The 25133-nt window shown below is 42.5% G+C and overlaps 1 protein-coding gene and 1 long non-coding RNA gene across 2 annotated transcripts in view; one reads left to right on the plus strand and one right to left on the minus strand.

The window, feature by feature from the left end:
• The window catches only part of DIP2B (disco interacting protein 2 homolog B), a 182034-nt gene that overhangs the window by 37521 nt on the left and 119380 nt on the right, over positions 1 to 25133 (plus strand). The gene's annotated exons all lie outside the window — the stretch shown is intronic.
• On the minus strand, positions 10582 to 13660 carry LOC309363031. The gene is made up of 2 exons (XR_014165174.1): positions 13225 to 13660; positions 10582 to 13065 (listed from the first exon to the last, which is right to left on the minus strand). It is a non-coding gene; the product is annotated as an uncharacterized lncRNA (long non-coding RNA).

Consider the following 25133-nt stretch of genomic DNA (forward strand, 5'->3'; position numbering starts at 1 on the left):
GCATATTTTTTGCATTGCATTTCCCTCTGACCTCAGTGTTTGCATTTGTGCCCCCCCCACTTGTGTATGGTAATATATAATTCAGGATGATGTTTCATGCCTCTAATAAAGAGGGCTATAGTCCACACACATTATGCCATAATAAATTGGTTAGTTTTTAAGGAGCCAGAAAACTCTGTTTTTGCTGTTACTAACGCTACCACCCATTAATGGGTGCCAGGGTTGGCATTAATGGATAACTCTTGATTCACCATTCACTACTCTTAAACAGTACTGTTAACAGGCCTCCGTGGTAGAGCTGTGTTTCCCTTATGCACGTTCTAAGCTTCTTGTCTATTAGGATCTTTGAACCATGGCAATAGTGAGTCTTGGCAGATCTTACCCATCAGGTCTTTCCCAAGCCACAGAAATAATGTTTACTCAACACACAGAATCAAAATATACACATTCATTGCTGCAATAGGGAATAGCTCAGCAAAATATACACATTTCTTGGGGGAAATGAGGTCTACTAAAGTATTAGCATTGACTACTTATTTGGGGGGAATTAGCTAAACAAACATAACAACTCAATTAGCAGCACCTTGTATACACACAAGAAGCTGGAAGCATGCAGATGAAGGAAGGATGAGTCAAAAAAGATTTAAGTTGCAATGCAAAAATAGGAAGTGGGAGCATATATGGAGGCTACAATGTGTAGACAAAGGACATAGAACATAGGATAGGGAGGAAAGATTTCAATTCTTGGGCCCCAACAGTCTGAAGAAATAAAACTTGGGTGCACTGAAACTTTTTTTTGCAATGGAATTTTATTGTTGTTGTTGTTGTTGTTGCTGCTGCTGCTGTTCATTTCATTTCTATAACACTTTATGTTTTATAACATCAAATAACACAATCCCCACTCAGTCATGAAGCTCACTGGGTGATGTTGGGCAAGTCACAGCATCTTGACCCTACCTCACTGGATCATTGTAGCAGTTAACTGAGGAGGGAGGTGAACTATATTCTCCTTGGAGAAAAAGCTGGGATATACATGCAGTAAAAAAGCTCTTCTGCTCAGTTGCTTAAGAAAGATGGAGATGTCGGTCTCCAACCTGGCATCCAGAGATGTCTAGATGGTGGCAATTGGACCCTCGCCGGTAGCAAAATGCTCCTGGCGCCTGGCCAATTTCAAACACTACTTCTTCCCTGTTCATCCATATGTACAGCAGTACAGTTTCTCCAGCATGGTCAAGGTAATAATTAGCAGGGTGGCTCCCTACCCTGCTAGAAATAATTTACTTTTCTTTTGCGGAGACAAGTGGAAATCGAGTGTAGCTAAATTTGGACACTTGATTAAAGGGGCCATCTCCTATAGGGGCACCCTATTGTAAAGTTGACTGGATGGGATTGCATTTCTGGACTTAAAACAATGCTTCCCTTGAGGGGACAAACTAAACCCTTTTCATTACCTGCACAGGAGACCAAACTGAAGCCATATTGAAATATCATAAACAGTACTGGAGTGGAACATTTTTCATATGCTTGCAGCAGTCAGCCTGTCAAAAGTGCAACATAGGTTTTCGTTTTACCCATCTTTAATACTATACTAAGAGAACAGAGGAACTTTCTACTTTAATTTAGGGAGTGACAATTTAAACCAGGTGCGGGACTGCTGGAATCCAGCATCTGACTTAACTGGTTTCTGGGGCAGTGTTATTTTTTCTCCATTGTCTTCTTGTTCCAAAATCTAAAATTGTGGCACTTTCCTGCTGTTCAAGGAATGGCTTGTAGTATCTGATGCCAGGAACTCAGTTTAAGGGTTTTCCTTAAACTGTAAAATGATGGTATTTTACAAATGTATAAAAGGTTTTTTTCACATAATACTTGCACATTTATTTCAGATGGTTGTTCCAGCTATGTCCACTAAGGACATTTTGATAATGAAAATCAATTTTGCAAATAACACATGCAGAGTACAAAAATCGAACCCAGAACAGACAGTTGTCACTCTTAGAGAATGCTCCCTTTTTTCCCTTTAGGTTCAAAAACTGGATAGTCACAGCAAGGGGAGTTTATTAGATGGAGTGCATTAATAATTTTCTATTAATGTTGATACTCGCCTTTAAGAAGTCACACTTTTGTAAGAGTAGCTAGCAGTATTTTCTCTTTGATCCAGCCCTCAGGGTCACTTTGGAAGCTAGCTGAAAGGAGGGCTTCCATTATTTGTGTACGCTGTTTCCATGCAAATTACTATACTGTATTATAATTTTTTCTAACATGTTGGCTATGAAGCCACACTTGATGGGCAGTGTGTCTTGGATCCTGTCCAAAGCCAGACAATGGAGGTGTTTGCATAGGAGTAAAGAAGTAAACTTTTATTAAAGCAGCCTCAATGACTCAGGCTCATTGGGTAGGAAAGAGCAGATTCTCATCTGCGTGCTCTTCAGAGGCAGCAGAGTAGCAGCAATAAATCCAGCCTGAGAGCAAAGGCCAAGGTTCAAGAGTGCCAAGACTGTGTGAGAGCTGCAACGTTGTTCCAACATGTTTCCCTACTTCCCTGCAGGGGCAGAGAAGACTCAGCTATCCTTTTCCTGTGATCACTCCTGGCCTGGAGGTGGGCACATCTCCAAGGGGAACGAGTCTCCTCCCTTCTCATGATACAGGGCCTCTCCCTGTGAGAGGGATAGCTGGGTGCACCTCCTCCTCAGACCTCTTCTGCTCTGTCACAGGAGGAGACCCTGTTGCCTATTTGTTCTCTACAGGTTGGGCAGGGCCAGCTCTTGGGTCTTCTGCCTTGTCAGATCTAGGGGCAGAGGTGGAGGCTACATCACGAGGGCTGTTCTGCATAGTCTCATGCCCTCTCCTTCCCTCCAGAGTCCTCATGCTCCAGTGCTTCCCAGTCCTGTTCTGAATTTTGAGTTCTCAGAGGGAATATGACCCGGCAAACCTGATACATTGAAATTACAGTGGTACCTCGGGTTACATGCGCTTCAGGTTACAGACTCCGCTGACCCAGAAATAGTACCTCGGGTTAAGAACTTTGCTTCAGGATGAGAACAGAAATCGTGCTCCGGCGGGAGCGGGAGGCCCCATTAGCTAAAGTGGTGCTTCAGGTTAAGAACAGTTTCAGGTTAAGAACAGACCTCCGGAACGAATTAAGTACTTAACCCGAGGTACCACTGTATGTGATTTTCATGAGAACTGAAAATTGTACAATTTTACCCCATTTAAAAATGTCATGTAAATATATTTTGATGAGAGATCCTCAGACATTAAGAGGTTGAAAACTTAAAAAATGGCTGAGCCCCAAGTGGTAGATATATGCAATGGTGTAGCTTGAGGGGGGACATTGGAGCGATTGCCCCAGGCCCAGAATTGTTAGGGGTGCAAAATATCAACACCCAGTGCTGCCTCAATACAGTTGTGCGATTCCATCACTGGGCTCCATTAAAAACAACTTCTTCATGCAAACCGGGAAGTGACCTTTCCAGACAACAGAACTCTTCTTATCTCTGTGACTGTGATTTTCTGGGTGACATTGACACCTTTAGGTAGTTGTATGCGTGTGTGAACTCTGTCCATTGTCCTTCCTCCCAACCTATCCACTTCTGCATGGCCCCGGGCGTTGGCAACCCACACTATGCCATTGGGTATATGGATTTCAAATACTGAGTTACAAGCATGGTTTAAGATGAACATCTACTTTGTTCTTCCCCTGCTTCTTTTTTTTATATATATATAATTTTTTATTAAGGTTTTTTCATACAAATGCATATTTAACAAACAATATAAATATTTATAACATCTTTTCATTCTACTATGGACTCCCTCACGCCTCCTGCTTCCACTTGCATCCTTAAAAAGAAAATTTTTCTAAGCAAATTATCAATTTGTTTATAATCTTAAATCCAATGAAATTAGGTTAAACTCAAATATAAAATATAATTTGATGGTAGACAGTTGTTTCTATTCTGACATCTTTGTTAACATTCAGCCAAATTACAGTACTTTTGTAAATAAATCTTGAATTTCTTCCAGTCTTCTTCAACCCTCTCCTCTCCCAGGTCTCGGATTCTGCCAGTCATCTCGGCTAGTTGCATATAGTCCATCAGCTGCATCTGCCATTCTTCCAGTGTGGGTAGATCTTGAGTTTTCCAGTTCTTAGCAATGAGTATCCTTGCTGCCGTTGTAGCATACATAAAGAATGTTCTGTCCTTCTTTAACACATTCTGGCCGACAATGCCCAGAAGGAAAGCCTCTGGTTTCTTTGTGAAGGTATACTTAAACACCTTTTTAAGTTCATTATATATCATTTCCCAGAAGGCCTTCACTCTAGGACAGGTCCACCAGAGGTGAAAGAATGTTCCTTCATTTTCCTTACATTTCCAACATTTATTATCAGACGAATGGTATATTTTAGCCAATTTCACTGGGGTCATGTACCATCTATATATCATTTTCATTACATTTTCCTTCAGAGCCTTACATGCGGTGAAGTTCAGCCCAGTGATCCACAACCTTTCCCAATCCTCAAACATAATGTTATGTCCAATATCCTGAGCCCACTTTATCATAGCTGATTTAACCATTTCGTCTTGTGTGTTCCATTTCAGCAGCAAGTTATACATTTTTGAAAGCACCTTAGTCTTAGGTTCTAACAATTCTGTTTCCAGTTTCGATTTCTCCACCTGGAATCCTAACTTTTTATCATTCTTAATGTTCTTCCCCTGCTTCTTGTTCAGCCCTCCAGGGAGGAAACAAGCTAGAATTCTGGCTTAGCTTTACATGCAAGCCAGTGCTTGTGGTTTATTTAAGTTTTGACTAGCCCCTTTCCTCAAAGGGCTTTTCAGCTGAACCTTTAAAATCTTGTTGGATGTAATGTAGAATGTAATGTACATTCAGAAGAGTGGGGTGGGAGACTCTTGCCAGTCAATAGAGTAAAGCTTACTTCAACACACAGTTGGGTTTAAATGCAAACTGGTATGTTCTGCAGCTGAATGCCTCAGGCCTATTGCACAATTTTGCTAACCAATATTTTAACAAAATAAAGTTTCAGGTAAGCTAAACAAGCTGCTTTGTCATGAGCAATCTTAAAGCAGACAGACAAGTATCGGATGTGCCAGTTTGGGACGTGTTAAGGCTTGCAATTATCACATTGAAGCCTGAGCAAAGGAAATTTTTCAAAAGGCAAACCAGATGGCACTCACAAATCCAGCCACAGCTCTAAACTAAACATTTTTCTTCTAGATATAGAGATCAAAGCATCATTTGCAAATGAGGAATAATAACTGATTCTTGAGGGATCAGGTTAGATTTTCAAAGCTCTGTAGGAGGAGATAAGTGGGTAAATATTACTAAAATTTAGTAGGGATGTTGAGGGGAAGTCTTATATTTGCAATTGATGCTGTATGCTGTTATTTCTATATCAAGAAAAGGTGGGGAATCTGTGACCCTCCAGATATTGTTGGACCTCAACTTCCATCAACCTCAGACAGCATGGCCAATAGCCAGGAATTATGGGAGTTGGAGTCAAACATATCTGGAGAGCCAAGGTTCTCCATTCCTGATCTAGAGGAATTTTTTTTGGCCCGGTTTCATGCTAGTGTAATCCTGTGCAAGAGCTCCCACTAGTGCAGCAGGGCTTCCCTGTCTGTGCCCTGGGCCTCCTCCAGGTCTGCTGTGCAGAGTCAGGAGAACCCCTGGAGCAGCTCCTGGGGTGAAAGAGACGAGGGTAAAAGTGTCTCTTGGACTGCTCTTAGTTTTGAATTTACAATGTGTACCTTGTGTAGTGTGGTGCTCTGTGGAAAGGTGGGCTATCTGTATTTTAAATTCTCAAACTTCCTACCCGCAGGGCCCCCTTGAAATGACTGAAAATTACTGAGGCCCACCAGTCACATAATGGTGGTGCAGCTAGGAGTCACAGCAGGCCAATGAGGAGGCACTGGGCAGGCTGTGATACTGAAACCTGCCTGAAAGTGGCCCAAGGCCCACTGTTTGAGAAACACTATTGTAAATAATAATTTAAAAAGCCCTGTAGACTTGGTGACAGGAGAAACAATACTGGATTTCATGAAAACAACAAACTCAACAGCAAATTTGAGTCACTTATCCTTGGACATGTGGGTACTTTGTGTGTGTGAGGAAGCCCCTTACACACCTCCCTCCTCAAAGTTACATTAGGGCATGTTATGCATAGAAGCAGTACTGTGTGCTTTGTCGAAGCGTCCAGTCCTTTTATTTACATTCTTACCTACTGCTCAGGATTCTGTGTCCCTCAGATTTAGTTCCGACTCCTGATTTTGTGTATGTATTTGTAGGCTGTGTTGTAGACTGCCACATTACTGTGTTAACTGAGAGTTTGAGGGGCACTTCTTATCCATTAAAATCAATCAGTTTTTCAATTCACCTCAGGGTGTAGGACATGTTCTTCAGTGCCTTTTGTAGTTAGGGGTTCCATTATTTTTTCCAGCGCTGAGATTTCTGCAGGATTTACTTACAACCTGGATTTAGCATATGTGAAATGCCAGCGAGACTGAATGATGACAGTGTGCCATACTCAGCCCTAGTTACTAGGACTCACTTTTTCTGGGGTTTCATCTAAATTGCAGGCCTTCCAGGTCTGATTACTTCCTTGGCAATACTTTTTCATTTTGAAGTTACTGCTGTCAGCACTGCACTTTAAAGACCAATAGAAGGAAGTGTGTGGATGAAAACAGAGCTGGTAATAGTTATAATTTTTCCAAGTGAAGCATCTATATACAGTGGTACCTCGGGTTAAGTACTTAATTCGTTCCGGAGGTCCGTTCTTAACCTGAAACTGTTCTTAACCTGAAGCACCACTTTAGCTAATGAGGCCTCCTACTGCCACCGCGCCGTCGGAGCACTATTTCTGTTCTCATCCTGAAGCAAAATTCTTAACCTGAGGTACTATTTCTGGGTTAGCAGAGTCTGTAACCTGAAGCGTATGTAATCTGAAGCATATGTAACATGAGGTACCATTCTACTGTAGAACCATATTGATACTTAATGCTGGTGCTGTGAATATGGTTTTGGAAGTGCGTGGTTGTCAACACATATGGCTCATTGAGATAATGCTACATATGCATTATTCAGTGCAACTTCTATTGTGGGTAATGTCTCTGCATGTTCTCATAGGCCAGATTGTCATTGTGTGCTAAATATGCTAGGATTAAACAAAGCAAAGAGAGTGGCAAGTTCTTAGTTGAACTCTGAAATGGTGATATAGTTAATGAGTGCTTGGGAGCAACAAGTCACAGAACCATTCATTGCTGCATGGGCGTTTGTACGGGTATAAAAGTTCCTATTCCAACAATCTTAATCTAATATTAAAGGTAAGACACACAAGGTAGGCTTGTACTGAGGGGAATAGCAAAGCAGCTCTCATCTACTCGAAGCCAATGAACTTAAATTGATAAACAGCCTCAGATATCAGCAAATAGCAGTAGAATCCTGATGTTCTTCAGATGCTGATTTATTTCAGTAGTGCAACTCTGTACATGCAAGTGGGGTGACGTCCAGTTGTTGGCCTTGTTAGGGAGCATTAGGGTCATATAACTCATAGCCAGTAGTGGAAACAACATGCGTACATGGAACATGAGATCATAGCCTTGGCTGGGGTGGAATGGGCAATATAGGAATTTAAGTTTCAGCTGTTGCAACTGAACCTCTCTCTCCCCCCCCCCAGCCCAAATTATAATGTGGGCTTTTTACAGTTACTGGGAGAGAACAATGGTCACAGAAAGGATTCAGCAGGTGTTATGTTCTCAGTCCAATTCATTGTTTGGCACACTTGGATTTTTGAGATTTGCTAGGCTCTTGTTGGCCTTTGAAAACATTACGAGTAGGATGACTTTTGTGATTCATTATACTTTCCCCAACATACATTGATTGCAACAAAAAGAGAGAGTCATATTGTAGCGGGAGATAGGTGTTCACCCATCTGAGCGATGATGAGGATTGTCAAGAACAAGGCAGACCTGCAAGAAAACGTCACAGTGTAGCATGCTGATGTTCAGGATTCCAGTTGTTTCATTCCATTCCTTCACATACTGTTTTCCATCCATTGCCCACCCTCCGGTTGGGCTGTTTTGGGGCCCCGCTTAGATTCCCCCCCCAAATATATTCTTTGTTCTTCTCCAAGATGATGCCATCCTCTTGTTTGCGTGAGTGGTGCAGGAGCATCTCTCTGGGTTGATAACTGGCTGCAGTGTGCAGCTGCTTCCTAGCTCTCATCTAGGGCAGTGTCAGGCTATAGTAATAGATCAGAGGCTGGCATCAGGAGGATTGTGGGTGGACATGAGCAAAACTTTACAAAACAAGTTGGAGTCACTGGGGAAAAGGAGCATTCTAAGCTAATAGGGGTACACTCTGGATGGCGGAGAGAAAAAGAGAACTTGCCTATTGGGTGCCAGAAAGAGCCTATTTCTCAACACCATTCATTTGCCAGGGAGATCAGATGGCAGCCTAGATAGAGGGATTCTCAGGCAGGCATACAGGGCAGATAGCCTTGTGAGGAAGTCTGGGGTCTTAGTCCTGTCTGCTTAGACTATGCAATCAAAGAAAATCAAGGGAATACTAAATACTTATGCCTGGTACAGCTCAGTTTTCTGTATCTAACCTCCTTTCCTGTGCCCATCTCTCCATTTCTCAGTTTGTCTACCATTTCCTTCCTCGCTTCTTCCCTTCTCACTGCTTTCCTTTGGACCACATCAGTGAGATCAAGGGTGGCGTTCTTGTTGTCTGGGCAGCCCAGGGACTCCATACACATTGCTTAGGCTTGTGCCCCAGGGAAGTCACTTTGGGGCTGCTAACACAGCAGTTTGTCTTCAGTCCCTGAGGCGCACTTCATTGTCTCTCGAGACACACAGATGTCAGCAACAAAAACCATTAGATAGCCAAGCACCATTCTCAATGTAGGCACCTTATTTTCTTGTACCTCAATTTAAAATAATCCCCTGTGCTTTATACTTGCTCATACTTTACACTTGCTCACCTTAGCATTTCTGTGACGCTACACTTTCAGTAAAGAAAAGAGATATTTCACTTACAGTACATTTAAGAGTGAAGACCTTGTATGTTTAGAGCTGAGTCGCTTTTCATGACTCGGTGTGTGGGTTTACGTTAGTGTGTAGATTTACCCGCAAAGGATAACCTCAAACATTTCAAAATCCATTTGCATATATACAGCACCTTATTTCTCTTTCCTCTTAATCGTTCTGTGTTCTGATTAGGAATGTGATGCTCTTCCCGAAAGCCTTTTGTTTCAATTACTTTCAGCCTGGCTGTTTTCAACTATTCTTATTTTCATGATGAGACAGTGTCATTGTTAATTGGGGTAGAGTCGATAGAACCAGTTCAATAATATATTGGCGATGTACACTTTTTTGAATAAGTCCCATTAAACTCTATGGGGCTTTAACTTCTAAGTAGACATGCATAATAATGTTCTATATGAGCCACAGCTAGCATAATATAGACTGGGAAACTGTTGTACAAAACACTCAAGATCAGCTTTTATGTTAAGATGGATTTTACTGTTCATGTGACTTTGGCAACACTTAGTAGTATCTTGGTCTCAATTACTTCTTACCCTTTGTTTTCATTTACTCCATTATTGATGTTCCTTTTCAGTAATTATTTCTTCAAAAATTTCTTCAATAATCTTTCAAAGCATTGAGGTTTTAATTTTTTTAAAACTATTTCAGATCTCGTTGTCTGTTCCTTCACACGGCGTCTTTGTGATAAGATTCCCTTGTACTGGCTCAAAGCATTAAAAAAGAACAAGATGGTCAATGTCATAGTTTAATGTCAGGCTATTATTTTGCGTTTATTACTTGACATGGGTGTTAGGATCAGCAAAGAAGACAGTGGTGTGGGTTTTACAGAAAAAATTGGATCAGAATTTCCTCCGTGACACTTAATACTTTGGCATCTGATCTACCATATGGTCTCAAGATGACTTTATAATATACAATTATAAAAACAGATATAGTAGTTGAAATGATAAAAAACAGATAAAACCATTCTAGCCAGAACATGACAGTTTAAATTAAGTAAAAGTGGTGGGACCCACAGAGTAGAATACCTTAAGAATCCAAGGCCAGTGTAAACAGGTGTATCATACAAAGAAAGCTATACAAAGAAGATGCTAGATGCACCTCTGTCCGAAGGAAGTCCCTCAATTTAGAGGCTGCCACATAGGAAGCCCTCTCCCAAGCCATCATTCCTTGCACTTCTGATTGTGGAACTATGAAGAGAGCTGCTTCTGCTGCTCCTAATTTTTAAAAAGTAGGGATGGTGATCATCTTTTAGATACTTGGGGCCTAAGTCAGTAAGAGCTGTTTGACAGTGGAATTTGTTGCCAAGGAGTGTGGTGGAGTCTCCTTCTTTGGAGGTCTTTAAGCAGAGGCTTGACAACCATATGTCAGGAATGCTCTGATGGTGTTTCCTGCTTGGCAGGGGGTTGGACTCGATGGCCCTTGTGGTCTCTTCCAACTCTATGATTCTATGATTCATGCTGGGCTTTAAACATGAATGTGAGCACCTTAAATTGGGTTCTGGAAACAAACTGCCAACCGGTGTTAGAGTTCTGTTTATTTTATTTAAAATTTATAAATTGCACTTTCATATAAAACATCACAAGGCAATATACAGGCTAAAAGAACCACAATATTACAGTAAAAACATAAAACGCATCAGTAAGAGCTGAGTGAAGTACAGTGGTCGTCATCTCTGTCCAATGCGAGCCATAGCTAGGTAACCAGGTGTAGCTTGAAATAGGCACCTTTTGCCATTGAGGTTACCCGAATCTCCAGAAATAACGTTGGATCTAGGAGCAATCCAAAGCTACAGGTGTGTCTTTTCCAGGAAAGTGAGAGCCCATCAGGAACAAGCTGTTTCCGCACCTCATGGACTTCAGAAATCAGAAGACATTACACTTCTCTTTTCAGAACTAAATGTTTTATGAACAACTCAAATAATTTTCCAATATTTACTTAGGAAAAAATATTTAATACAGACTATTTATTTATTTATATATATATCTAAAAATCCAAAGCTTTACCTGGAAATTATTTTGATTAGGGTACTTGTAAATATTTTTAGACATCAAGAACTAAAACGTATTGACTTCCCTTACATTGTTTAAATTTGAAGGAGGAAATCATGAATGTAGAGAAAACTGTTCCACCGAGAGCTGTGCATGATAGGTCACTGTAGTCCTTCGATCTACTTTCATTGAGGGGATCCTTCAGTTTCACTGTCTGTAGAGGCACTCTCACTTCTTGTGAATTCCACTCCAAATGGAGGTGAATCTGACTCAGAACTTGTTGAGCCACGTTCTCTTTCATCGAACAATGATTTCATCTGCAACGAGTCTATAGGCAATTTATCACACTTCATCCTGTTCACTAGTTGCGCTTGTAACTGGTTCTCCTGCTGCAGCAAGAGAGAAACAGACACAAGCTTAGCAGTGCGTTCATTTGTCAGTCTGTTCCTCTTCTTTGTCTTGATTGCGTCAAAAGTTCTCCATTTCCGTTCACAGGAAGTGGCTGTTGGTGGAATGCTGAAGATCCTTACAGCAATCCTGGACAATTGCCGGGTGTTACAATAACCCTTCCACCATGTGAGGGGAGAAACAGCCTCAGATGCCCGCCAAACAATGTCTTGGCTCCAAAGTTTCTCTTTTGCACGATATTCAGCAATGTCTGCCATCACAGCTCTTTCATTAATGTTAGGGATGTTCTTAGCTAGTTCCATAATTATATCAAGAGCAGTGGCTATATCGGATTCTGATAAATGTTGTCCACAGTGCTGGGGGTCCAGTAGATTTGCTGCCAGATGAACTGGATGGGAGCATATCTCAGATACTTTAGTAAATCCTTGCTTTATTACTTCCGCCTCTTCTTTAGATAGAGGTGAAGAAGGCAAAAGCTGAATTAGATTTTCATTCAGCTTTCGGAACATCTCTGGAATATATGAAAGGATTGGTGCATCTTCAAGCTTCTTAGTAGCCTCTGAAATTGGTAGTAGCAAATTGTATGCATCTTGAACTTTAACCCAAAACACGTCATCGAGAATCTGCTTACGAATGTTCTGAGGAATAATCTGGGATACCGTTTCTTCTGTTGAAGCGTGCTGCAAACAGTTCATTGTATGCAGTAGGCTCTCTAAACACTTGGTAGCTGAGCTCCATCTGGTTTCTGATGGCAATAAAAGGGCATTTTCCTCCCCCTGCTTCTCTTTCTGTAATTTCTTCAGTGCTTGATTAGCTATTGGGTGATTGTTGAATACCTTCACAATTGCTTTGCCGTTTGCCAATATTGTTTTCATCGTACTGGCACTTAAGATATCTTTTGCCAGAAGGTTCAACCCGTGAGCAGAACAGACAAATACTATTAAGTGTGGGTACGTTGACTTTAATATTTCCCCTGCGCCTCTCATGCTACTCGTATTGTCGGTTACAAGGGCTTGTACCCTGGGTGGACCTGCACTCTCAATCTCTTCACCCAATATGTTGGCTATGTATTCACCAGTATGATGAGAAGGTTTGGTAGCAATTGCTTTGAGGAATATTGCTTCAGGTGTTGCAAACATAATGCTGAGAAGAGAATTTCCTTGTGTATTAGTCCATCTCTTTGGCATGAGTGTCAGTGATTCTGCTCGGCTGATCCTTTGAGCTACCATTGTTTGAACTCTGTTGTACTCTCTGTCTAAAAGAGGATGTGCTAAGCGATAATGTGATGGCAATTTATATGATGGGCGAATCAGCTTGTAAAGATCCTTCCAGTATTGATTTTCAACTATGGAAAGAGACGTACTACTTGCAAATATAGCTCGAGCTAACGTCTCGTCTGCTCTTTCCTGATCTTCCTTTGACATTTTGTCCACAAAGTTTGCTAAAAAATCTGATTGTCTTGAGTGGCTACCTACAGATGGCATATCTTGTGTCACTGACCTTGAAAAAGATGGTCCTGCTGCTTCTCCCTTCCCCAGAGCTGGCAGCTCAACACTTTCAGTTTTCATGTTTGGCAGATTCGCTGTTTCACTTGAGTTACCCAGTTCCTGGAACAAAGGGGAGGGGAGAGAAGGATTTTTTTTAGCCTACTCTAAATCTAGAGCTCTCTTGTCAACTTTACGGTAAAGCACTTTCTGGTTTTAAGAAATAATTTGCTAGAGATACAAGTCGGCATTGCTGTTAAGTATATTAGTTCGTTTACTTACAATTAATTCCTGAAGTAGACTTTTCCCAGATGTTGTTCCAGCACTTAACTGCAGTAGCTTCTTGTATGAGGATTGTATTCTTTCCGGACAATTCTTGCATATTGTCAGATGCCTCTTCATCCTTGTTGCATTATTCGCGTATGTCTGGCCACAGTATTTACACTGACCAACTCTCTTTCTTCCTTCAATGATTTCTATATAGTGGTGCCACACACCAGTTTTTTTCTGGTTAGGCATGATGATTAATTCAGAATACAGTCCAAAAGCACACAGTATCCTCTCAAAAACTGAACTGATTTCGATACAAAAGGCTTCCAGTCTCTCTCTAGCTCCTAATGAGAAATGAGACACTGCTCTGTGTGTTTAGCAGTGATGTGGAGCGGAAAATTTTCTGTAATGGAAAATTTTCGTCGCTGTTCTCTTTTTTTTTTCTTTCTCTCTCCTCTGAAAATTTTCCATTCCCATACCTCGGTGAAAGCTAAACTCTGGAGTGGATTAGTGAACAGTGCTATGTCATGTAGATCTCTTGGCTAAGATTAGCATATTAATAGTTTCCAGCCCTTTTCTTTAAATGTAAACAATGTAAGGGAAGTGGCATGCTTCTGACCTTCATATTTTAAGACATTACAAGTTGTTTAATGACAATGACCAAGTAAAGCTTTGGTTTGTTTTTCTTTTTATACAACTCATTTACAGTGATTCTGTTTGCCCCAGCTTCATGTAAGTAAATTTTTCAGTTCAATACTTTAGGCTCCTGAGGGAAAAATTGAACTATTTCCACAGCATATAAAACATGCTAATTAATATCTTGAACAATTTAGGGCATCGGGAACAGTTCAGGTTTTTGGGGGGGTTTTGCACAAAAAAACACCTCTGATTTATTCTTGCACCTCTTTGCCTGTTTGCATTCATTTTCAGTACTTTCAGTATCATCAGCCATTTACAAAACTTAATACAGTAAATGGATTTTAAAAATACCCAATCCTAAACTTTAGCCAGTGGACCATACTGGTGCAGTCCTGATCATACCATGTATAGTTTGCTTCTGTTGTGTATGCAGTGTTACAAAACAACATGAGTGTGTCAAACACAGTGGTGTATATTAGGAGCAGCTCAAGGTGTGCTCTAAGGAAAAATAAATGGCTAGGCTTTCCTGTATTCTTTGTGCAAGAGCTTGATCCATCAAGACTTCTTGCAGAACTTGTTTGTCATAAAAGGAACTTACTCTAACTTCCATGACCCTTTTTCTGATGATATAGTTGAGGACCCAGCCTGCTGTTCTTTTTCCTGTGCCCCCATGTCCATAGGACTACATCAGTGGTGTCCAAATTTTTTTCAAAGAGGGCCAGATTTGATGCCGTGAGGACCAACCAAAGTTGTTAACTTTTTGGGGGATTAAAGTTGTTGAGCTTTTTTTTTTTTAGGATTTTACCCCAGGAAATAAACTGCCACAGGAGCCAGATTAAACTGACTGGTGGGCCAGGTTAGGCCCCTGAAACGGACTTTGGACATGCCTGGACTACATGCTTAGAGGGATTACTTGTAATTGTTTCTCCCTGAGGTCTCACTGAATTGAAAATAGGCATCTTTCAGGGTTGCATCCCAGGCTTGGCTTAAGCCCTGGAGTCTCTTCTGTTGGTCTACCACAGTGAAGTTGATACTCTGGTTTCCATATAGTTCTGTTGGGAAATAATTACTTGAGCCTTGAGGGAAGGAACAGTGACCAAGAGGCCAAAGCAGTCCAAGTTTCTGCCAAAAGGCCAGAATATCCACACCTGTGGCTTTCCTCGCCCAGTTGAACCACCACAATATTTACCACACTGTGTCTCAAACAGAGCCCAGGAGTTAATAAGGTACATGTGCCTAGAAGTATGAAAAGCAGCATCTGAACTAGAAGGCGAAGGACTATGTAGCACAGAGCATCTGAAAAATGTCATTTGCATGTACTTACGATTTCTGGGTTGTATTCAAGAGGCAGTGCATAAGTGCAGTGGACTTCCACTTGTGCAGTTGGACTTGGCTTTCCTCTTCTCCCTTCTCTAACGCCTTCGCCGGACTCTCAAAATCTTCTCTGGAGGGTTGGAACCCTTTGGAGTAGATTTTGGAGGCACAATGGAAGCTGCTGGGGGAAAAGAGGAAGGTGAAGTCTGGTTGCATAAGCAAACTTCGCTTGAGCAGTGTTGGATTATGCCCTAAGAAATTGCCTTTATATATTTCTGAGAAATAACTGCAATGCAAAGGGGAAGTTGGAAGTGTATACTTTCTGTCCCTTCTGACTCTTAGAGGGAAGCTCTGAATAAAGATTCATAAGAAAACTCTTGTTCCATAACTGCCTTGGGTCTCCTAAAGATGTGAATTTGCATAAGACATAACTTTGAGACTAAAATGTGCCTATTTATCTTTGGTTCTATACATTTTAGTACGTTGCCAAAGTAATAAAGCATGCTTGGGGGCATTGTATAATTGAGCTGAATGTTGCGTTTATTGGGATTGTTAAAACCAGCCCAGATCCAGATTCTGTTAGTTTAGACAGTGAGTTAAGAGGAAGATAAATTAACATATCACTGACGCCCAGTGATAAGAGGTTCATCTGAGCAGTTCCAGTAAAGCAGCATGCAATGCTAAGTGTTAAAAGTTGCATTTCCAGATCTAGTCCTTTGTTTGATTTTGCAGGGAATGCTAAAACCTCTCATTGTTTTCAGTTCTGCATTTGCTCTGATGCTTGCGTCATTGTGTCTTGTAATGCTGGGTGGGGTGTTATTTGCTTGCCACAATTCAAGGTGGAATCAAAGAAGTGCAGTAATTTATACTGAATAGTAATGCTGCTTTGTGTATTGTTTTAGTTCAGTAGCTGCGCCAGGTTTGCCTGATGAAATCAAGGGGTTAGAAAAGGAAGAGCCCACAAACATACGTCTTTTGGGGGCTCACAATATCTCCCTTGAGGGTGGGGGGGTTGTGTCTGTTTTCACTTTGGAACCCACAACACCACCAAATTGCCTTACTGAAAGTCTATTCAATTTTTTTTATTTATACTATTCCTGGGACCCATAAGAATAGATCTTCAACTTTCCTATTCCCTGCTTTCCTCTTCACCAAAGGAATTGGTGAACAGCTTACAATTAGATTGATCCACAGTTGTTTACCTATAGAATCTCTTCTGGTGGTAGGAAGCTAGACACCTTTCAAAGAAGTGAGAGGACTGAGACAAAAGTATATTCCTAAATGTTCCACAATGTGGGGGTGGAAAGTACAGTACAGTTCAGGGCTTGGTGGCTGCATAGCAAAGATGTCTTCTGTTGCTGTTCACAGCTTTTTGACAATGTGGATGTGTTAATGAGAGCGAATGAAAATAAATCCTCAGATGCACTGTTTCTAGAGATACAGTGGGGCAGGGGACAGCTGTTGCGATGAAGAATACTGCCACATTCAGCATACAGCTTGAAGTGAAACCAGATGGCCCTCTCTTTGGCATATTAAAAGGGCATGCTGATTTTGTTTGTGAAGCTGCAATTTATTTAGAGTATTCTGTTAAAGTCTCTTTCAAGCAGCAGTTAAAACTTGTCTCTGCAGCAGATCCAAGATACTAATGCCTTGCCTTGCAGCAGTGGTGGGCAATTTGTTCTCTGCCAATGGGCATATTGGAAGTAGATCCTAAATTGGATAGCTAGGATTGCCTTGATTTTAGTTGCTTCCAAGTGGCATAATTTTGCATAATGTTTTAATGAACTGGCACATGCAGAATAACTATTATCTGGTATCAAACAGTACTTTTTTGGGCAAGATCTGTGAACATGTGGTGGTGGCACAACTCCAGGGATTCTGGGATGAAACTGACTATCCTAGATTCCTTTCAGCCTGGCTTTCAGCCTAGTTTCAAGACTGAAACTGCCCTGGTTGCCTTAGGGGATGGCTTTCAGCGGAAAATGGTTGGGGGAGTACAACTCCGACGGTTCTCCTGGTCTGCTCAGCAGCATTTGATACCATTGAACATTGTATTTGTCTGGGCTGCCATGTGGAGCTGACCATTAAGGTTGTGATATTGAGGTTGTGATATTGAACTACCTCTGGTCAGTTTTGCAAGATATAACCTAGAAGGCGGTACTGGGGACTTCTTGTCTTCCCAGTCGAAGTGACCTATGGGGTTTCAGAAGTTTTCATCTGGTCCTCTATGTTGTTCAGCATCTTTTTGAAACCACTAGAAGAAGTGCACTGGAAATTTGACCCACCGTATTATCAATGTGTTTGTACTATCCATCTCTCTCTCTCTTATATGACTGATCCTAGGAAGACAGTGGAAATCTTGGACCCTTGATTATCTGCTGTGAAGGATTGGATTGGGCTATTAGCTGAAACTTGATCTAGACCAGTGTTTCCCAACCGGTGTTCCGCGGCACACTAGTGTGCCGCGAGATGTTGCCTGGTGTGCCGCGAGATGTTGCCTGGAGGGAGGCGGGCGAGGGCGTTTGCTTCCCGGAGGACAGAGCGAGGGCGCCCCCTGCTGGGCCGGGGCTCGCTCTCCCCAGAGGGTAAATCTGGATCAAATGGGGCGAGGGGCGGGCAGAATTCTGGGGGCCACTGATGCCCTACAGACCCCCCCAAGCCCTCCGGGGCGCGCGCTCTGCTGGGCTCTTTTCGGTCGTCGTGCTTGTGGGAAGCCGCCCCTTCCCTGGGCGACGCAACGCCTCGCGACTCCGGAGTCAGTCCCGCGGGCTCTCGGAGGGACTCGCGAGTGACGGCGCGACGGCTCCGGGGCGCGCTCAGCCGGGCCGCCGCGCGCCCCCGCGCAGCCCCTGCTGCAGCTGCCCGACGTGGAGCGCGACGCGGAGCCAGCCGGGCTTGGAGGCGCCCAGGTAGGGCCGAGCCGGGCGGGGGCGGGGAGGTCTCGGTCTGCTGCGGGCGCAGGAGGGCGAGCGGGAGAGGGGGAGCCGTCGGGTCTCTTGGAAGGAAGCGAGGCGGCGGCTGAGGGGGATGCAGCCCCGTCCCCAGCAACAGGCGCTCCTCGAAGTGAGGCCACAAGTCGGGGCTCGGACAGGGCCTGGAAGCAGCGGCTCCGGCTCTTGGGAGGGGAGAAGGGGACTTCGAAAGCGGCCTGGAGGAGAAAAGCCCCGATGCAGCGAGAGCGGGGAGCGTGCTGCCTTGTCCAGGCCTCCTCGCTTTGTGCCGTCCGCTGCCGGGAGCAGGACACGGGTGCTCCTCGTTCGCATGCTTTCCCGGGTGATCGGTGAGGGTTAGGGTTAGGGTTAGGGTCCCTCAGTCCCTTGCTTTGCTGCCTCCTCCCCCCCCACCCCCCAAAGCTTGGAGGTTCCCCGGCAAGGGGGAGGGAAAAAAATTGAAAGTTACACTTTCGTGCGTCCCTCCCGGCGTGACGCTGCGCGCTGACGTCACGGGGCTGTAATGGTGGTGTGCCTCGATATTTTTTTCATCAAACAAGTGTGCCTTTGCCCAAAAAAGGTTGGGAAACACTGATCTAGACAATAAGTACTACTGATGGTTGATAGACCTTCTGATTAGGGTTTAGGGTTACAGCCTGTCTTGGATACAGTAGCACTCTCCATAAAAGATCAGGTTTGTAGTTTGTTGGTGCTCCATGACCTATTGTCTCTCCTGTTGAATATGCAGGAGGGGCTGGTGGCGAGGAGTGCTCTTTCCAAGCTCTGGCTAGTATGCCAGCCGTGACCATACCTGATTCAAAATGACTATCTTAATTATAAGGATACGCCTCTTGCGCCAGTCTCTGATTCGGGTTTTGGTAAAAACAAAGTAGATACTACAGTTTATGCTGTAAGCTGCCCAGAGTCTCTGGAGAAACCCAGCCAGATGGGTGGGGCATAAATAACAAAAAATATTATTATTATTATTATTATTATTATTATTATTATTATTATTATCCTGAAATCTGCCCCCACTTGCGTAAACTGCATCCCTTAACATTTTGTTATGGCTGTAGTGCAGTGTGGTAGAGGACAGTCTGCCTAGAACCAAGTATACAGTACAGTCTCCTCCAAGTAGTATTTCTTAACATTTCACCTGATTGATGGTAGAGTTCACTGGGTATGAGCTGCATTTCATATCACTTTTCATACAGAGCGCAGACTGAAATGATCGAATTTGACCATTCTCTTACTGGAGTGCACACACTGGCTTAATACCTCCCACCCATTATCTTGATGTTAGCTGCTGTTTAAAAAGTCTTTCAAGAAACATAAAACCTGCCACATCCTGACATGTACCATTTAAACAGAATGCTTCTGAAACTTGGAGAAGCTGGTTTTGAAAAAAGGAAAGCGAAAAAAAGGAAAGCCCTTCCTGCCATGATCTTTTCTGTAATGAACATTATAGTTGACACAATAATGGCTCTGGCATATTAGCCATGTTGGTTACGTGCCAGTATGGTTTCCTTAGCAATGAAATTCCTCAAGCAGTGGTTGCTGATGTAAACATAACTGAAAGCTTAGTGTTGTGTGCCCTGCATACAGGCTGAGAGTCATCGTCCCCCCTCCGCTTTTTAAAGTGTGCTTTGTGTTTGTGGTGTTCATTTCAAGGCAGGTTAGAACAGGTTCCTGCTTTTTTCCCCTTTCTAGTGGGGCAGAGGCACAGGCCAGAACCATTTTTATCACTGGGAGATTTACTTGTTAATTTGTGTGGTGTGGGACTGTATTCCACATATTGCCTCCCCATCTACAGGGTGTGGTCACAAGAGTGTGCTGGCCGAGTTGCATGTGAATGGTATGCCTACTTTATTTGCCCTGGAAAATCTGAGAAACTAACCTTTTAACCCTCAGATCTTTTAGTTTAGAATGGGTTTGTATTTGGCAAGTATTTGACATTTTCTCCACCACCTGACTTCATACTCAATGAGTGATAATTTAATTTGGGGGTGATTCTGACTTCTGCATCAGAGAAGGATTTGGAATCTGGAAATTTTGGGCAGAAATTTATCTCTGCAGGGGAGAATGTGGGCAGCGTCAAAACTACCCCAAAACTGGAAGGACAGGCTTTGGAAAGTTGTTGCAAGTAATTTATCTAGCAAATAATGCCTGGCATATTTCACCCAAAGGGGCACTAAAACAAATGACACCCATTTTAAAAAAGAATACTGAAATGAACAAACAGTTCTAAAGCAAATAATTATAGAAAATTGAATGATATGATTCTAGGGGTAGCCAATATGGTGCCCTCCAGATATTCTTGGACTGTAGCTCCCATTATCCCTGACTATTGGCCATGCTGGCTGGAGATGATGGGATTGTAATTCTGCAACATCTGCAGGGCACCATGTTGATTACCCCTGAATGCATAAACAGCTCATAATATTTACTGATCACCATTCATACATTGTTGTATAAATGATAGCATCTATGTTTTAGAACTCTGGAGGAATGGAAAATGATACACATTTTGAACAAATGATAAGCAACTTGAACAAATGATAAGCAATTTGAACAAAGTGTGTGTCATCTCATTGTATCAATGTCAACTACAGTGGTACCTCGGGTTACATATGCTTCAGGTTACACATGCTTCAGGTTACAGACTCCGCTAACCCAGAAATAGTACCTCGGGTTAAGAACTTTGCTTCAGGATGAGAACAGAAATCATGTGGCAGCAGCAGCAGGAGGCCCCATTAGCTAAAGTGGTGCTTCAGGTTAAGAACAGTTTCAGGTTAAGAACGGATCTCCGGAATGAATTAAGTACGTAACCAGAAGTACCACTGTAATTGTAACTTTAACAGAGATAGTGGGTATAAAAACCTTTAAAACATCAGTAGTTTTAAAAGCTAATATAGCTAGAGTAAAACACTCAGATCAGGTCTCAAAGGAACAAGCCAAAATATTAATAAGACAGGTGACAAAGCCCTCAGCATAGGCATAAGGAATTCAGATAAACATTTAAAATTATGTGTTTAATCATAACAATAATCATAACTGGAAAAATATGTAAGTGAAGAGGGAATAGTAAGGAGAAAAGAAGACCCAGCTAACTACCAATCATTGAGCTTGACATCAATACTGTACCAGGAAAGATCCTAGAATAGATAATTACAGTCAGTCTCTGAGCACTTAGAAAAGGTTGCTATGATTACTAAGACCCAGTATGGGTTTCTCAAAAACAGGTGATGCCAGAGGAATCTCATTTCCCCCCCTTTCTCTTTTTTGATAGAGTTACAAGCTTGATGGATCAGGGGAACGTTGTGGACGTAGTGAATCTTTATTTCAATAAGGCTTTTGACAAAATCCCCCATGATATTCTTGCGGAGAAGCTAGTATAATATGGGCTGGACCAAGTTACTGTTGGGGGGATTTGTAGCTGGTTGGCTGACCAAACCTAAACAGTGCTCACCAATGGTTCCTCATCATCTTTGGAAAAAGTGACAAGTGGGGTGCCTCAGGGTTCTGTCCTAGGCCTGTTTTTGTTCAGTGTCAAAAGACACTGGAGGGGTTGCTCATCAAATTTGCATATGACATGCCCCAGAAATTCAAGATGACATGGAAAACCGGGCCAAAACTAACAAAATGATTTCAGTAGGGATGAATGTAAAGTTCTATACTTAGACAGGAAGAACCAGCTGCACCAGTATAAGATGGGGGACTCCTGGTTTGCCAGTAGTCCATGTGATACAGGGGTCTTAGTAGTCCGCAAACTTAACATGAGCCAACAGTGTGATGTAGCAAGCAGGTTTTCAGAGGAGTGTCCTGCACTGCAACATTGGACACCCCTAGCCTAACAGCTCTGGCCAAGGTGCAGCCTCTTGACACCTCCATCTGCCAGCAAGCATCCATCTCCTCCTGGGGAAGTTGCTAAGAGCTAAGGTAGCTTTGACTCCATTTCCACGGAAACACCAGTGCGAACAAACTTCACAGAGCCAACCCACACCCCAAATATATAACTAGTAGCCAGAAATAGCCAGATTTTTGCAAAAAGTTCATGCACTTTGAGGAAATCATATTGTCCATACAGTACTATGCATCTTTACATCCTTAATACTTTTATGATTAATCTGCAAATACTTGCATTAATTCAAATTATGCCTGCCCTTAGTGTAATTTAATTCATAAATAAATAATTATGAGTGTGTCCTAGCTCAAAATGCATTGAGGCTTGGTACCTTATGCTGACTCCTGCCAACCTAGCAGTTCAAAAGCACGTCAAAATGCAAGTAGATAAATAAGTACCGCTCCGACCTGAAGGTAAACGGCGTTTCCATGCGCTGCTCTGGTTCGCCAGAAGCGGCTTAGTCATGCTGGCCACATGACCCGGAAGCTGTACACCGGCTCCCTCAGCCAATAAAGCAAGATGAGCGCCGCAACCCCAGAGTCGGTCACGACTGGGGTCCCTTTACCTTTATGCTGATGCTTTTGAATTATGGTGCTGGAGGAGACTCTTGAGAGTCTCATGGACTGCAAGAAGATCAAACCTATCCATTCTTAAGGAAATCAGCCCTGAGTGCTCACTGGAAGGGCAGATCCTGAAGCTGAGACTCCAATACTCTGGCCACCTGATGAGAAGAGAAGACTCCCTGGAAAAGACCCTGATGTTGGGAAAGATGGAGGGAACAAGGAGAAGGGGACGACAGAGGACGAGATGGTTGGATAGTGTTCTCGAAGCTACCAGCATGAGTTTGACTAAACTGCAGGAGGCAGTGAAAGACAGGAGTGCCTGGCGTGCTCTGGTCCATGGGGTCACAAAGAGTCGTACACGACTAAACGACTGAACAACAACATGCTGAAGAATTAAATTGTCCACTTACTGAACTTTTGTTAACTGTGAAGAAGTAGCAATTACTGGTCAACTGCATCAAAATTTCCTCACCCCCGTCATCCTTGCAACTTTATTAACTTATCCCATTTGCTGTTTATTAGTTAAAGGAAGCCAGTGCGTCAAGACTCCACAGAGGTAATAATCAGGTTCACGGTTTGTTTCTGGGCTGTTCTGTTTTGCCTCGAATAACGGCAGTTGCCCTGCAAAAACGATGCATTGGCACAGTGGTGTTTCCTACCATGGCTTTTTAAGTAGTATCTGTCTCATACTTCCAAGCACATCAATGCCACTTTAAAGTGCAGTATTGCTGTAGCTCAGTGCAAAGCACATCTTGGAAAGCATTGTGTTTAACATGCTCTCATTATTGCATTTAATAGGCATTGCCAATAGTTAACAACAGTGGACGGGGAATTCTTGAATTTAAAAAGGAGAATGGAACGTTGCCCTGCCCTGCCAAGAGTCAAGGTTCTGGGGCTTCCTAGTTTTTTTCTGCATGATTTGTATGCCCTTTCCCACGTGAATTATTGTAGTCTCAGTGATCAGTTGTACTTGCGCTTTTGGCAGCTCTGCGAAATGCTGGCAATCTTTGCTGCTTCCCTTCCTCCCCAATTTTTGGATGTTTGGGATGTCACTGGCTGTTCCATTATTGTTAGGGCTTGATCTCACCATTTGGCACAATTTGAATAGTATTTTACTTCAGAAGGCCATTGTTGAAACTCAGTACAGTAATTCTTTGTGCCCAGTTGAAAGGTAAAGGGCAATAATTTCTCTAATTAAATGGACAAAAATAATTGCACATTTGGACTCTGAAACAACAATTTTATATTTTCTCCCTAAACTTCATTTTTTCTTACATTCATGGAATGTGTGTGTGCTTTTGGAAGTCAGTCTTTCTGTCAATTCCTACAGCCTTTCTTTTTGCCACCCACTGAACAGTCAACCTCAAAGGCATAGTGCCTCCTGCCAAGCTGCTCTGCACCCTAATGGGATGTGAAATCGGCTGGAAGTCGTGTATGCCTGTGATGAAAAGTCCTATATATATTTCTGCCCACTGTCACGGACAACTGACTTACAACATGTTATGCTACCTTTCACGTATTAACCACTCTGTGTGTGTGTGTGTGTGTGTGTGTGTGTGTGTGTGTGTGTCTGTTTGTTTGTTTCAGGTTCATTTTCAGTTGTATAGTTTTGGTAGACTTCCAGGTGTATATTATCAATTGGCAATCTTCAGTGTTTTACACAAGATTTATATATCTGACCTGACATAGAAACTGTGTGTTATTGAAGGATCCTGAGAAGTTCAGCTTTTCATTTAAAAAGTGAAATCTTTAAATCTGTAAGCCACTCTGAGGAACAGGTGGGATAACAACAACAACAACAACAATAATAATGCCTGCACAGAGATGTTAGAAAGCATGTAACCCAGATTCTGCCAAATACTCCAGTATTCAGAGCACGTGTCATGAACCACCCTCATATATCCCCAGATACTTTTCTTTCCTTCTGTCGCCATTTTATTTTTCTATATATTGATCCTTCAAAGGTTTTGTGGTGCAGTGTTTTCTTCAATACCATGATTTTCATGTTCTCTCAATGTTGCCAGTTTTTAGAGAAACCTTATATTTTAGGAAAAACAACAATATCATTTAGTAGCAAATGTGTGTGTTTTGCAGATACATTTTTGTTCTTATATGGGGTTTCAACAAATTCATGGGAGGATAAGGCTATTAATGGGAACTAGTTGTGCTGGCTATATTCTGCTTTCAAGGTCAGCCGTTATACCTCGGAATACCAGTCCACTGGGACAGGGGGAAAGGGCTGTTGCACACATGTCCTACTTCTGCTAGGCATCAAGCTAAAAACTACGAAAAACAGGATGTTGACGTAGACAGGCCTTTGGTGTGATTCTGCAGGGCTACTCCTATGTCCTGTGTATAAGGTGTGTACAATGCACCCCCTCTGGAGTTTATTGTTATTACAGTGGTACCTCGGGTTACAGATGCTTCAGGTTACAGACTCTGCTAACCCAGAAATAATACCTCGGGTTAAGAACGGACCTTCAGAACGAATTCAGTTCTTAACCTGAGGTACCACTGTATTATTATTATTAATTGCATGTAAGTTGTCCTAAAGTCAGTGATGTGGGTTTT

This window comes from Podarcis melisellensis, assembly GCF_964234715.1.
Source record: "Podarcis melisellensis genome assembly, chromosome: 2".
Taxonomy (NCBI): Eukaryota; Metazoa; Chordata; class Lepidosauria; order Squamata; family Lacertidae; genus Podarcis; species Podarcis melisellensis.